This window comes from Pristis pectinata, chromosome 32 (genome assembly GCF_009764475.1).
Source record: "Pristis pectinata isolate sPriPec2 chromosome 32, sPriPec2.1.pri, whole genome shotgun sequence".
Taxonomy (NCBI): domain Eukaryota; kingdom Metazoa; phylum Chordata; class Chondrichthyes; order Rhinopristiformes; family Pristidae; genus Pristis; species Pristis pectinata.
In genome coordinates, this window is record NC_067436.1 from 8,368,943 (window position 1) to 8,380,800 (window position 11,858).

General features: G+C 45.3%; 1 long non-coding RNA gene across 1 annotated transcript; it reads left to right on the forward strand.

Moving 5' to 3' along the window:
• The first annotated feature begins 2,912 nt into the window (after positions 1 to 2,912).
• On the forward strand, positions 2,913 to 7,096 carry LOC127585321 (uncharacterized). The gene is made up of 2 exons (XR_007958494.1): positions 2,913 to 3,046; positions 6,859 to 7,096. It is a non-coding gene; the product is annotated as an uncharacterized LOC127585321 (long non-coding RNA).
• The last annotated feature ends 4,762 nt before the right edge of the window (positions 7,097 to 11,858 follow it).

The following is an 11,858-nucleotide window of genomic DNA, read 5'->3' on the forward strand; positions in this document are numbered from 1 at the left end:
TAAGTGAGTGGTAGACTCTCAAGGGAGTTGATGGGAATATGGGGAAGATAAAATGGGTTAGGGTAGGATTAGTGTAAAATTTGTGCTTAGTATTCAGCGTGGACCGTGGGGTGAAGGACCTGTTTCTGTGCTGTGTTTCTCTATGGTACCTCACCTCAACCATTCAATGTGCAAATGTACTTCCCAATTTACTCTCATTGACTTGACTTTAATGTTAAAACTCTCCCCTACAGTTCTCTATTCTTCCACCAGAGGATATGGCAGGAACAGTGTCAACTATAACTCCACTGGGAGCCCTCTCACTCCAAGCCATGGGTTCAAGGCCCAGTCTGGAAGTTTGAGCACCCGTGTCAGAGGCGTTGCTTTTTCTTGGCTGAGACATTATACCTGGGTCCCATTTTCTCCCTCAAATTGTGAAAAGATCCAAGAGAAACAGAAGATTAGAGAAGCAAAGGACTGCAGATGCTAGAAACTAAATGAGAAACACAATGATGCTGGAGCAACTCAGCAGGCCAGGCAGCATCCGTGGAGGAGAGCAGGTGGTCAACGTGGACCGCCTGCTTTCAGAAACAGAAGATTTATCCCCAATGTTCTGTGCTTATTCCTCATCAACAAGAGAAATACAGACAACCTGGTAATTATCAGAGCACTGTCTGAGGAGGTGGTGGAGGCAGAGACTCTCACAACGTTTAAAAGCATCTAGACAAGCACTCGAACTGCCAAGGTGTTGAAGACTAAGGACCAAGTGCTAGTAAATGGGATTAGTATAGATGGTCAGCATGGGCAGGGTGGGCTGAAGGGCCTGCTCGAGTTGTATAACTCTATTACTATAATTCAGGAGTCAACGTTTCAGGTGAAGACCCTAAATGTTGGTCCTGATGCAGGGCCTTGAGCTGAAACACCAACATCTCCTCTACCTCCACAGATCCTGATTGACCCATTGAGTTCCTCCAGCAGCCTGTTTCCTGCTCCTGCATCCTGATGCCTGATCTGGCTGTTGTGGGACTCCCAACAATCACTGTGGTTGGTTCTTAACTACCTCCTAAACAAGGGCAAGTAGGGGTGGATAAGAAATGCTGGTGCCGCCCACATCCTGTGAGTGGAATTGAATCGCTCCCTCTGTCTTCGAACACAGTGGATCCAAGTTTCCACAAACACCCTGACTCCCAAAGGTTTAACACCAATGATTTCACACCACAACCCCCAATGATTTAACCTGCTGACCCGCCGTTTTAGAACATAGAACATCGAACACTACAGCACAGTACAGGTCCTTCGGCCCACAATGTTGTGCCGACATTTTATCCTGCTCTAAGATCTATCTAACCCTTCCCTCTCACATAGCCCTCCATTTCTCTATCATTCATGTGTCTATCTAAGAGTCTCTTAAATGTCCCTAATGTATCTGCCCCCACAACCTCTGTAGGCAGTGCGTTCCACGCACCCACCACTCTCTGTGTAAAAAAACTTACCCCTGACATCCCCCTTATACCTTCCTCCAATCACCGTAAAATTATGTCCCCTTGTGTTAGCCATCGTCGCCCTGGGAAAAAGTCTCTGACTGTCCGCTTGATCTATGCCTCTTATCATCCTGTACATCTTTAGTCTACTATCAAATATTTGATGATGACCCTCTCTTTATTCTGCTCCATGTTTGAAAGTGGACATCGTCACTTTGGAAATGTGTCCAGGTCCTCGCTGGTGTGAGTCACATTTGTGTGTCTCTTGTCAAAGTCCAAAGTCAAGTTTATCGTGGTATGCACAAGTACATGTTTGCACATGTGCAATGAAAAACTTACCTGCAGCAGCGTCACAGGCACATTGCAGCAGATAAGCAGCATTCACAAGAAAAACATAAATTAAACATAAATTACACACAACTTTTACAAGAAAGAACACAATTAGAACAAATAAAAATGAAGTCCATTGTAGTGCAAAGTGGTCACAGTGTTGCTATACTGAGGTAGTGATTAGGGTTGTGCAGGTTGGTTCAAGAACCGAATGGTTGAAGGGAAGTAGCTGTTCTTGAACCTGGTGGTGTGGGACTCCAGGCTTCTGTACCTCCTGCCTGATGGTAGCTGCGAGATGATGTCATGGCCCTGATGGTGGGAATCTTTGATGATGGGTGTTGCCTTCTTGAGGCAGCGGCTCCTGTAGGTTCCATCATCCAGAATACAGCTGAGAGGACAGTCGGTGCGTGGACACAATGTCAATCCACTTCACTTGGCTTTCAAAAATAAAAGTTTTATCACTTTAATCTGGAAGTCATTTTAATAACCCACCATGTGGAAGTTTGAACAGCTGTGCTACACTGAGTAAAACCAGTGAACGTGTCTTCAGGTTTATTTAAATTGCCAACTTATGGAGTCATAGAAAGATGAAGCACGGAAACAGACCCTTCAGTCCATTAAATCAGAACTGACCCACTTACATTAATCTGAGTTTTTATTCTCCCCACATTCCCATCAAGTCCTCCCAGATTCTACCACTCATCTACACACCAGGGGCAATTTACAGTGGCCAATTAACCTACCAACCTGCATGTCTTTGGGATGTGAGAGGAAACAAGAGCACCCGGAGGAAATCTATGCAGTCACAGGGAGAACATGCAAACTCCACACAGACAGCGCCCAAGGTCAGGATTGAACCTGGGTCTCTGGCGCTGTGAGGCAGTGGTTCTACTAGCTGCACCACTATTCAGGGAGCCACTGTGGCAGGCCAGAGGAGCAGGTTAATAGTTATCCTTCCCTCCCTCCTGTAATCCAATTCTCTATGGGTTTAGCCATCTCTCCTGCCGTCCAATCCAAAACCAAGTGGTCTGGCTGTAAGTGGGGCCCAGGCAGTAAAATAGAGCAGGTACATTCCAGAGTTAAATATTAGCTCCTTTTGTTTCTATAAAACTTGGAGGCTGACTGCACACAAAATGGTTCTTGCATCATACATCCATTAATCAGTGACTGAACCAAGTCTGAACAAACTGACAATTCTGCCTCCATTCCTACAGGAACTGGATCAACCTCCTTGGCTGTTAACAACACTTGACTGGGTAAGTGTCCGATAAGCAGCTTGAGATGAACAAAATCAGTGTTCTTGCTGGCAAATCCTGATTGGTCAGGTTTCTTCTGATAAAGTCCAACAAAACCTTACTGGATAAGTGTCACCCTTGCAGAAAAGGGAAGGAATTCAACTCAGTTAATGCTGCAGAATAAACAAAACAAAAATGGCAGGATTAACTCCATGGTCTCCAGAAGGAATAAATTCTCCCCAGATTTTGTTTAAATTTTCGTCACTTGGTACCACTCCCATGTCTGAATCAGAAGCTTACGGGCCTGTCTCACTACAGACACATGAAAGCCAAGTCTGCTCTTCATTGCAGTGCTGAGAGAGTGCTGCACAGCCACAGGTGCCCACCTTCAGATCAACTGAGGCCCTGGCTCAGCAATGTTATGCCTAATGCAATGCTAATGTAAATTGGTAAATTGGTTTAGTATTGTTACGTATACTGAGGTACAGTGAAAAACTTTGCCATCCATGAAGATCATTCATTACATCAGTGCATTGAGGTAGTACAAGGGAAAACAATAACAGAATGCAGAATAAAGTGTTACAGTTACAGAGAAAGTGCAGTGCAGGCAGATAATAAGGTGCAAGGCCATTATGAGGTAGATTGTGAGGTCAAGAGTCCAGCTTATTGTACAAGGGGGCTGTTCAATAGTCTTATAACAGTTGGCTAGAAGCTGTCCTTGAGCCTGGTGGTACATGCTTTTAGGCTTTTGTATCTTCTGTCTGATGGGAGGGGGGAGAAGACAGAATGTCTGGGGTGGGTGGGGTCTTTGATTATGTTGGCTGCTTTTCCAAGACAGCTGTGTGCTACAGTTTCTATGGCAAACCTCTCATTAAAGAAAATTGCGGACATACAACAGGGGTTAGAAAGATAGGGATACCCCTGACGTGAAGTTCGGAGAAAGGCAAGTGGACACCCTGCATGATCTCCAGTACACAACTGAACACTACTCCCGTGACCTTACACCATGTACACGTGGCCTGTAGATGATGTGGGCCACTTCTGGGGGAGATCTTCACAGCACTCAAGGCTAGCTTCATTAGTTATGGACTCTGGCACTGCAGCAGAGAACAGCTACTTCCCTTCAACCATTCAGCTCTTGAACCAACCTGCACAACCCTAATCACCACCTCAGTATGGCAACACAATGACCACTTTGCACTACAATGGACTTTGTTTATTTTTGTTCTAATTATGTTCTTTCTTGTAAAATGGTGGATAATTTATGCGTAATTTATGTTTTTCTCATGAATGTTGTGTATCTGATGCTATGTGCCTGTGATGCTGCTGCAAGTAAGTTTTTCATTACACCTGTGCATACATGTACTTGTGCAGATGACAATAAACTCAACTTTGACTTTGACTTTGGAACCTATTTCAGGTGGGTCCCCTTTTTAATCTTCTACGCACCCTTCCCCACCATGACCAGCTCTGCCACACTTTCCAAGCCCCAGGTGAGTGCCCCAGCCCTCAATCCGATGGTGAGCTGTTCTCTCAGCTCACCAACCCAAACCTTGGGCCTCCTGGATGTCCGGACCTGGATGTCACAGCCAACCCAACTGCAGCCAGACCCTTGACCTCTCAGACCTGTAGCCACTGATGATCACCTCTTGCCCCCATGAACCAACCTGACCCACTTCATCCTGCTCCTCCTGTTGACAGGTTCCCTCTTCCTTGACCTCTCTCCCATGTTACTCCGCTCTACATAGCCAAGACTTGTGGAATCTGCAGTACTAAAATCCTTGTGAAGCACAGAGCAGGCAGAGTTCATCTCCAGCAGCCTCATGCTGTGGAATATTCTTGTAGAGAGTCCTGGGGCAAAACAACAGTTCGACTGTCATGTGTCACCAGATTAATTGGACCAAAGATTTCCTGCCTCCCCTCCCTCAGAGCAATGTAAATGATCTCACAGAGCTGTTTCAAAGAAGATTGAGGAATTTCCCACATTATGGAGCCATACAGCACAGAAACAGGCCCTTCAGCCCATCGGGTCCACAGCAGTCATCAAGCACCCCGTTACATTAATCACATTTTGTTCTCCCCACATTCCCATCAACATCATTCCCAGATTCTACCACTCACCTACACACTAGGGACAATTTACAGTGGCCAATCAACCTACCAACTCACACATCTTTAGGACGTGGGAGGAAGCCAGAGCATCCGGGGGAAGCCTACATGGTGATGAGGAGAACATTCAAGCTCCACACAGACACCGGAGGTCGGGATCGAACCTGGGTCTCTGGTGCTGGTTGCAGTGGCAGTGACTCCACTAGCGACACCATTGTGCTGCCTGTCTTGGGCGATATTCATTTCTCAGCAGGTTTTCTGACCATTGTCACTTCTCTTTCTGTTGGAGCTTTATGTGCTTTGTGGAGTTTCCTGCATTAGGACAGTAACTAACTCCTAGATTAGCTCCCTGGTGTTGAGTGCTTGAGATGATCCACATCTGTGAAAGGTGATTTGAAAATGCAGTATCTCAATGTGAATTGCCAGATTAAACTTTAGTGTGTGGAATTAGGTGTTTAAGACGAATGAGCTGCTTCTTGCAACCACCTTCTTGTGGTGAATGGTATATCAGTGATCATCAGGATGTCACCATCTGGTTGAAGAACTTCAGTTAGGAGGAGAGACTGTGAAGAAGGAATTGCTTCATCTACAGCAGAGATTTAAAGGAATGGTTTGGGCAAAGTATGAAAGAGAAATCATTTAGAGGTGTCAGTAACGAAATAATACCCAGCTGGTTGGGCACCATGGTCAGCATGGACTGGTTGGGCTGAAGGGCCTGTTTCCATGCTGTATTGCTTTATGACTCTGTGGCTCTACCTACTTACAGTCGTCGTGGCTATCCCTCGAGGTCGAGGATGATGGTCTTCGTTCCGTTGATCTATTTATGGGCTCTCAGAAGTAGCCCACAGAGCGAAGGCGCCTGTGAGTGTATTCGTTTAACGTGTACTTGATGTTGCACTACAAAAAGCACACGATACTTCACAAATCAACCAATTAATTCCAATGGCATGGAAACCACAACGATTGGAGCTGATGAATTTGTTGCAGCCTTCACCCGCCTTCACAGCCATTGAGTTCGAAGTAACTTCGTCCGCCTGTTCCATCGTTGAGGTCTTGGTTGGATTGTTCTTTGTCAGGGACCTCACCATCGACCTTACCACCATGGGTGACCCTAGCAGGAGCATAGCTCCAGACAGCATCGTTCTCGGGATCTCAGGACCACACAAGCTTCTCCACCACAAGGTGACAATCCGCGGAGAATCTACTTACAGTAAAAGGAACAGCAGGGAAGATAAGGAATATTGTCTTATGCAGGAGAGAGGGCTACAAGGAAAGGGCAGGAGGTTGAGACTAATTGGAGGGATAGGTTGGGCATAGTGGGTTGAATGGAGTCATCCCTGCAGTGTTGTTTTATAGGTTCTTATCCACGTATGACTGTCAGGACCCGTGTATATGCCCCTTTTGAGAACTGGCAGGCTTTACTTCCACCCTCCGTGTAGGTAAGAGAGGCAAGAATTAAAAGGAGAGTTGCTAGGCATGTGAAAGAGAACAAGGTACAGAGAACTGTGCAGGGGGAATTAGACTGGTCGTCTGATGGGATCAGGTAGGGACCCAAAGGTCAGAATGGTCTCCTTTTCTCATAACAAGTAAATAAATCCACCTGTCCTTTCCTTCACTCAAGAGATCACAGATGTAGTAGAATTCTCCTCCACCAATCAAAGTTCACCTTCTAAGTCACCGTTGCAAGGAGAATTAATTGGGGCATTAAACACTTTTTTTTACAGTGTAACGACTCACCGTCCGGGCAGACGAACTGGCTTGGCAGTCGGGTCGCGCGGCGTCGGAGCGACGAGGCCCAAGATGGCGGCGGGCCTTCATCTTCCCCGAGCGACGGGGAGAACCCGCACGCGGGAAAGACTTGATGACATAGCATATACGTCATTGCCGGTTGCATTGGGCGGGAACAGTCTCCCTTAAAAGGCCCACGCAAGGCGGGAAAATAAACCAGTTCTTGTTTGGCAATCCTTCGACTAATGTCTTGTTTTATTTCGCAGTAGCAACCGTTACAACATGAATGTAGTCAAACACTTTTGTTTAATAATTACTAAATAAAATTGGGCTTTGATAAAGAGGCTGCTTGACTGACTCAAAAATTATCCAATCAGTGAATAAATGGTTCCTTGTGAAGGCGGGGCAGCGTGAAGGTGGACATAGGTGACCAGAGGGTGGGGAGGTTGGGGGTGGGATGTCATGGATAGCCCCTGGGGATGTATCCCACTCCGCGGGCTCAGGGGACAGTGGCAATTATACTTGATCTCCTCAAACACGTATTTGTAAATGGGGATAGCACTGTAGCACCACACCTTACAAAAACAACATCACCAGCCGTGACCTAAAGCCTAGCTTTTCTCTCCATGTGTTGCTAGAAACCTGCTGGACGTTACAGCCTGTTTAACATCATAGACCTGACTGGTAAACTGAATGAAGCTTGGCACTGATTAAATAGCTATAAAAGGTTGAAACATGCTGGATAAAATTGGCGTTAGACGACATTTAGTAGACTGTTGATCCCGTGACTCTTCCGATGAGAATTCCAGCTATGTTATCAGTTGCAGAGCTGCAGGGAGCCAGGGCTCTTGGCAGGAGGAGTTCTTAAACTATACCATCCGTCTCTGAAGTTCCAATCAGCTGCAGGATCTGAACTCAGCAAGACCTTTCTCCTTCAAATGCACTGCTTAGGTGGAAGGGATTCCAATAAAGTTCCACAGAACACACAGCATTCATTTGGAACAAACTCAAATCAAAGGAGGAGGCAAAATGATTGTGATGTACAGTATGGAACAAAGGGTCCCTTATATCTGGACTTGGCCTGTGTCTGAGCAATGAAAGTAAGGGTATTCATTTCAAAGAATAGTTATAGTATGGAAGGAGAACATTTGCCCTGTACTACTCTATATAAAGAGCAATCTAGATAGTCGCTCTCTCCCACCCACTCCCCATCGTCCTGCAAATTCTTTCCTTTCAGATACTTCTCCAGCTCCCTGTTGAATTGAATCTTCCTTCTCTCTTCCTCACTGGCCGTGTGTTCCAGATGCTAATCACCAAATGCATCAAAACATATCTCCTTCATGCTGCTTTTGATTGTCCTGCTAATCACCTTCATTCCATGCCCCCTGTTAGTTGACTCCATTGTCAACGGGAACGGTTTCTTGCTGACTACTCCATATATAACCCTCATGATTTTAAATCGCTCTGCCAGATTCCCTCACTACCTTCATTATTTCAAGGAGGTTCCCCATTTTCTTCGTAGAGTCATAGTCGCAGAAATACAGCATGGAAACAGGCCTTTCAGCCCAACTAGTGCACACCCACCATCATTTACACTAATTCTATTTTTAATCTTTTATTTAGTCTATACAGTCTTGCAGAATCATTTTAATATATCTCTTCTTCATCCTTATTAAAACCTTTACATCTTTCCTAAAGGTATGTTTTCAAAGGAGGAGTTATTAAGCTCTCCCATCATAGCTTAAGTTCCTATCAGCTTCAGGACCTCAACTTGGCAAGAGCTTGAGAAGTCCGGCACCGGTTCTGAGACTTTTCATCATGCACTGAAACTTTATTAAAAGTTTTTTTTTGAAATTCCACACTGTGTACCTGTGTTGGTGCAGAATGCTGAGGGGCAGCTACTGGGATGCAGAGGCAGCCACATTTACAACCTTACAAAAGATGGACTTGCTCACAACATAAGCTGTAGTAAGCTGTTGGCAGACCCCAGGTTATAATGGAGACCATCTTTGACTTGATTGGCACTGTAGAGCAGAGTATGTGGAGTTCTGCACTTTGGTACATCAGTGTCTACACTGAGGCTGCTCCTCCCACGATACTCTCTGAGACTGAGCAATGGGCAAGGTTGGTTGTTTAAAGAATGTTGCTACAAGGTAGAGTTACATTGCAGGGGGTGCAAATACAGACCAATGTAAGGTGGCCTCTCACTGGGGAGGTTATACTATTTTGTTTCAGTGGTTTAAAGGACACCTGATTCTGCTGTGCCCAAATATGCACCTCCATTTGCAGAAGGGATTTTATCACGGTATTAATTGGGCATCTGTTGGCTGGCATTGCAAAGAGTATTTTTCAAATAAAGAAATCAGAGCACAAGAAGTTCCCACCCATAAGGTCTTGACACATTTCTATCTGAAGATCAGCCCCTGCTCTACCCTTTTCCATCAACCTGTGGGAGAGAGAGGTTTGTACCTGTACCAGATGCTTTCAGATAACCACTTCCCATTTACCGTGTCTCCAAAATACTTCTTACTTATTACGACATATAAGGAGGCCAATAAGCCCATTACATCTATACCAGCTTGCAGCAGAACAATCCCATCCTTATTTCCCTGTTGCCCTGCAACCTTTTCGCCCAGAGGGTAGTCTGTGCCAGAGGAAGTGGTAGAGGTGGGTACAATTATGACACTTGGACAGGTACGGAGATAGGAAAGGTTTAGGGGAATATGGGACAAATGCAGTCAAATGGGACTAGCTCAGTTAGACAATTTGGTTGGCATGGACGAGATGGGCAGAAGGGTCTGTTTTCCATTCTGTGTGGCTCCATGACTCTTAGATTCTAACTTACTCTCTCCCACATACCCATCGAGCTACCTTTGATTCCCCAGCCACTTACCCACACTAAGGGATAATTTACAGAAGGCAATTAACCTGCCAGCATATCTTTGAAGATAGAAATACATGGGAAGAACCGACACAGTCACAGGGAGAATGTTCAAACACCACACATCTAGAACCAAGGTTAGGATCATACTCGAGTCCCTGGATCTCAGAAGTATTACTTAAATTATGTGGTCAGTAACTGTACTGCAATGACACTTAACTGATGGGATTGATCTGCTGCAAAATGGTATAGACGTGATGGGCTGATTGGCCTTCTTAATGTCGTAATAAGTAAGAAGTGTTTTGGAGACACAGTAAATGGGTAGTGGTTATCTGAAAGCATCTGGTACAGGTACAAACCTCTCTCTCCCACAGGTTGATGGAAAAGGGTAGAGCAGGGGCTGATCTTCAGATGATCTAAAGTGCAGAACTCCACACACTCTGCTCTACAGCTCCAGTCAAGTAAAAGGTGGGCTCCATTATAACCTGGGTCTGCTGACAGCTCACTACAGCTTATGTTGTGAGCAAGTCCATCCTTTGTAAGGTTGTAAATGTGGCTGCCTCTGCATCCCAGTAGCTGCCCCTCAGCGGTCTGCACCAACACAGGTACACAGTGTGGAATTCCAAAAAAAATAGCTTGTATGTTATTTCCTCTGCATGTGCAGACTCATTGTCCTTTCTTTGCACATGCACACCAACACACTGTGTCCATGCATTGCACACATAATGCACTATACACTGTTGTCCATACTTCACACTGACTCAATGTCTGTGCATTACACACAAACCAAGACACTGTGATGTGCATCTCGCACGCACGCGCGCGCACACACACACACACACACACACACAAACACACACACACACACACACACACACACACACACACACACACACACACACACACACACACACACACACACACACACACACACACAAACACAGAGGTGGAGCTAAAGATGACCAGGGGATAAGAGTAGGGCCCATTGGGGACCAGAGGATGTACATGATGTCTTAAATAATACTTCTCATCTGTATTCACTCAGGTGAAAAACACCATAGTTGGAGAATTCAGGGAGGGGGACAAATTACCTTTAAAAGTGAAAAGTATACAGGGCCAGATGAGATCTATCCCAGTCTGTTTTTGAAGGCAAGGGAGGAGATTGCTGGGGCCCTGAAAGAGATTTTTAAATCTTTGATGGCCGCAGGTGAGGTGCCGGATGACTGGACGACAGCAAATACGGAACTCAAGAAGGGCATCAAGGATAAGCCAGGTAATTATGTGCCAGTGAATCTAACGTCAGTGGTAGGGACATTATTGAAAAAAGGTCCTGAGGACAAATTAATAAACATTTGGAAAGGCAGGAATAAATCAAAGATCGTCAGCTTGGCTTTATTAAGTGGAGATCCTGTCTGACCAAATTGATTGAATTTTTCGATTAGTTAAGAAAATGTGTCGGTGAGGGCAGTGTGGTTGATATTGTCTACATGGACTTCAGTACAGCCTTTAAAAATGCCTAACAATGTAGACGTATCAAGAAGTTAGAGCTCATGGAATCCAGGTCAAGTTGGCAAAGTGGATCCAAGACTGACTTGGTAATAGGAGGCATGTGACTGTGGAGGGCTGTTTTGTGATTGAAAGTCTGTGACCTATGGTGTACTACAGTGATGAGTGCTGGGGCCCTTACTGTCCATAATGATTCATGATTTGGATGTGGATGTTGGAGGTAGGATTAGTAAATTGAAGACGACATGAAAATTGGTGGTGCTATTTATAGTGAGGATAGTCTTCAGCTCCGGAACGAAATTGATGAGTTGATAACAAGGGCAGAGCAATGGCAGACGGAATTTGATCCCAATAACTTTGAGGTGATGCATTTTGGGAGGATTAATAGGACGTACACAATGAATGGTAGGGTCTTAAAAAAGAGTATTGAGGAACAGAGGGACTTTGGTGTGCGAATCCAAGGACTCCTGAAGGTGTAGATGATGTTTTTGATGAAGAAGGCATGCAACATATTTGCCTTCATTCTCCTTCTGCAGAAGAGATTCACAGGATGTGAGCTGGGAATGGAGAGTTTCAATAATCAGGAGAGACTGGACAGGCTGGGATCTT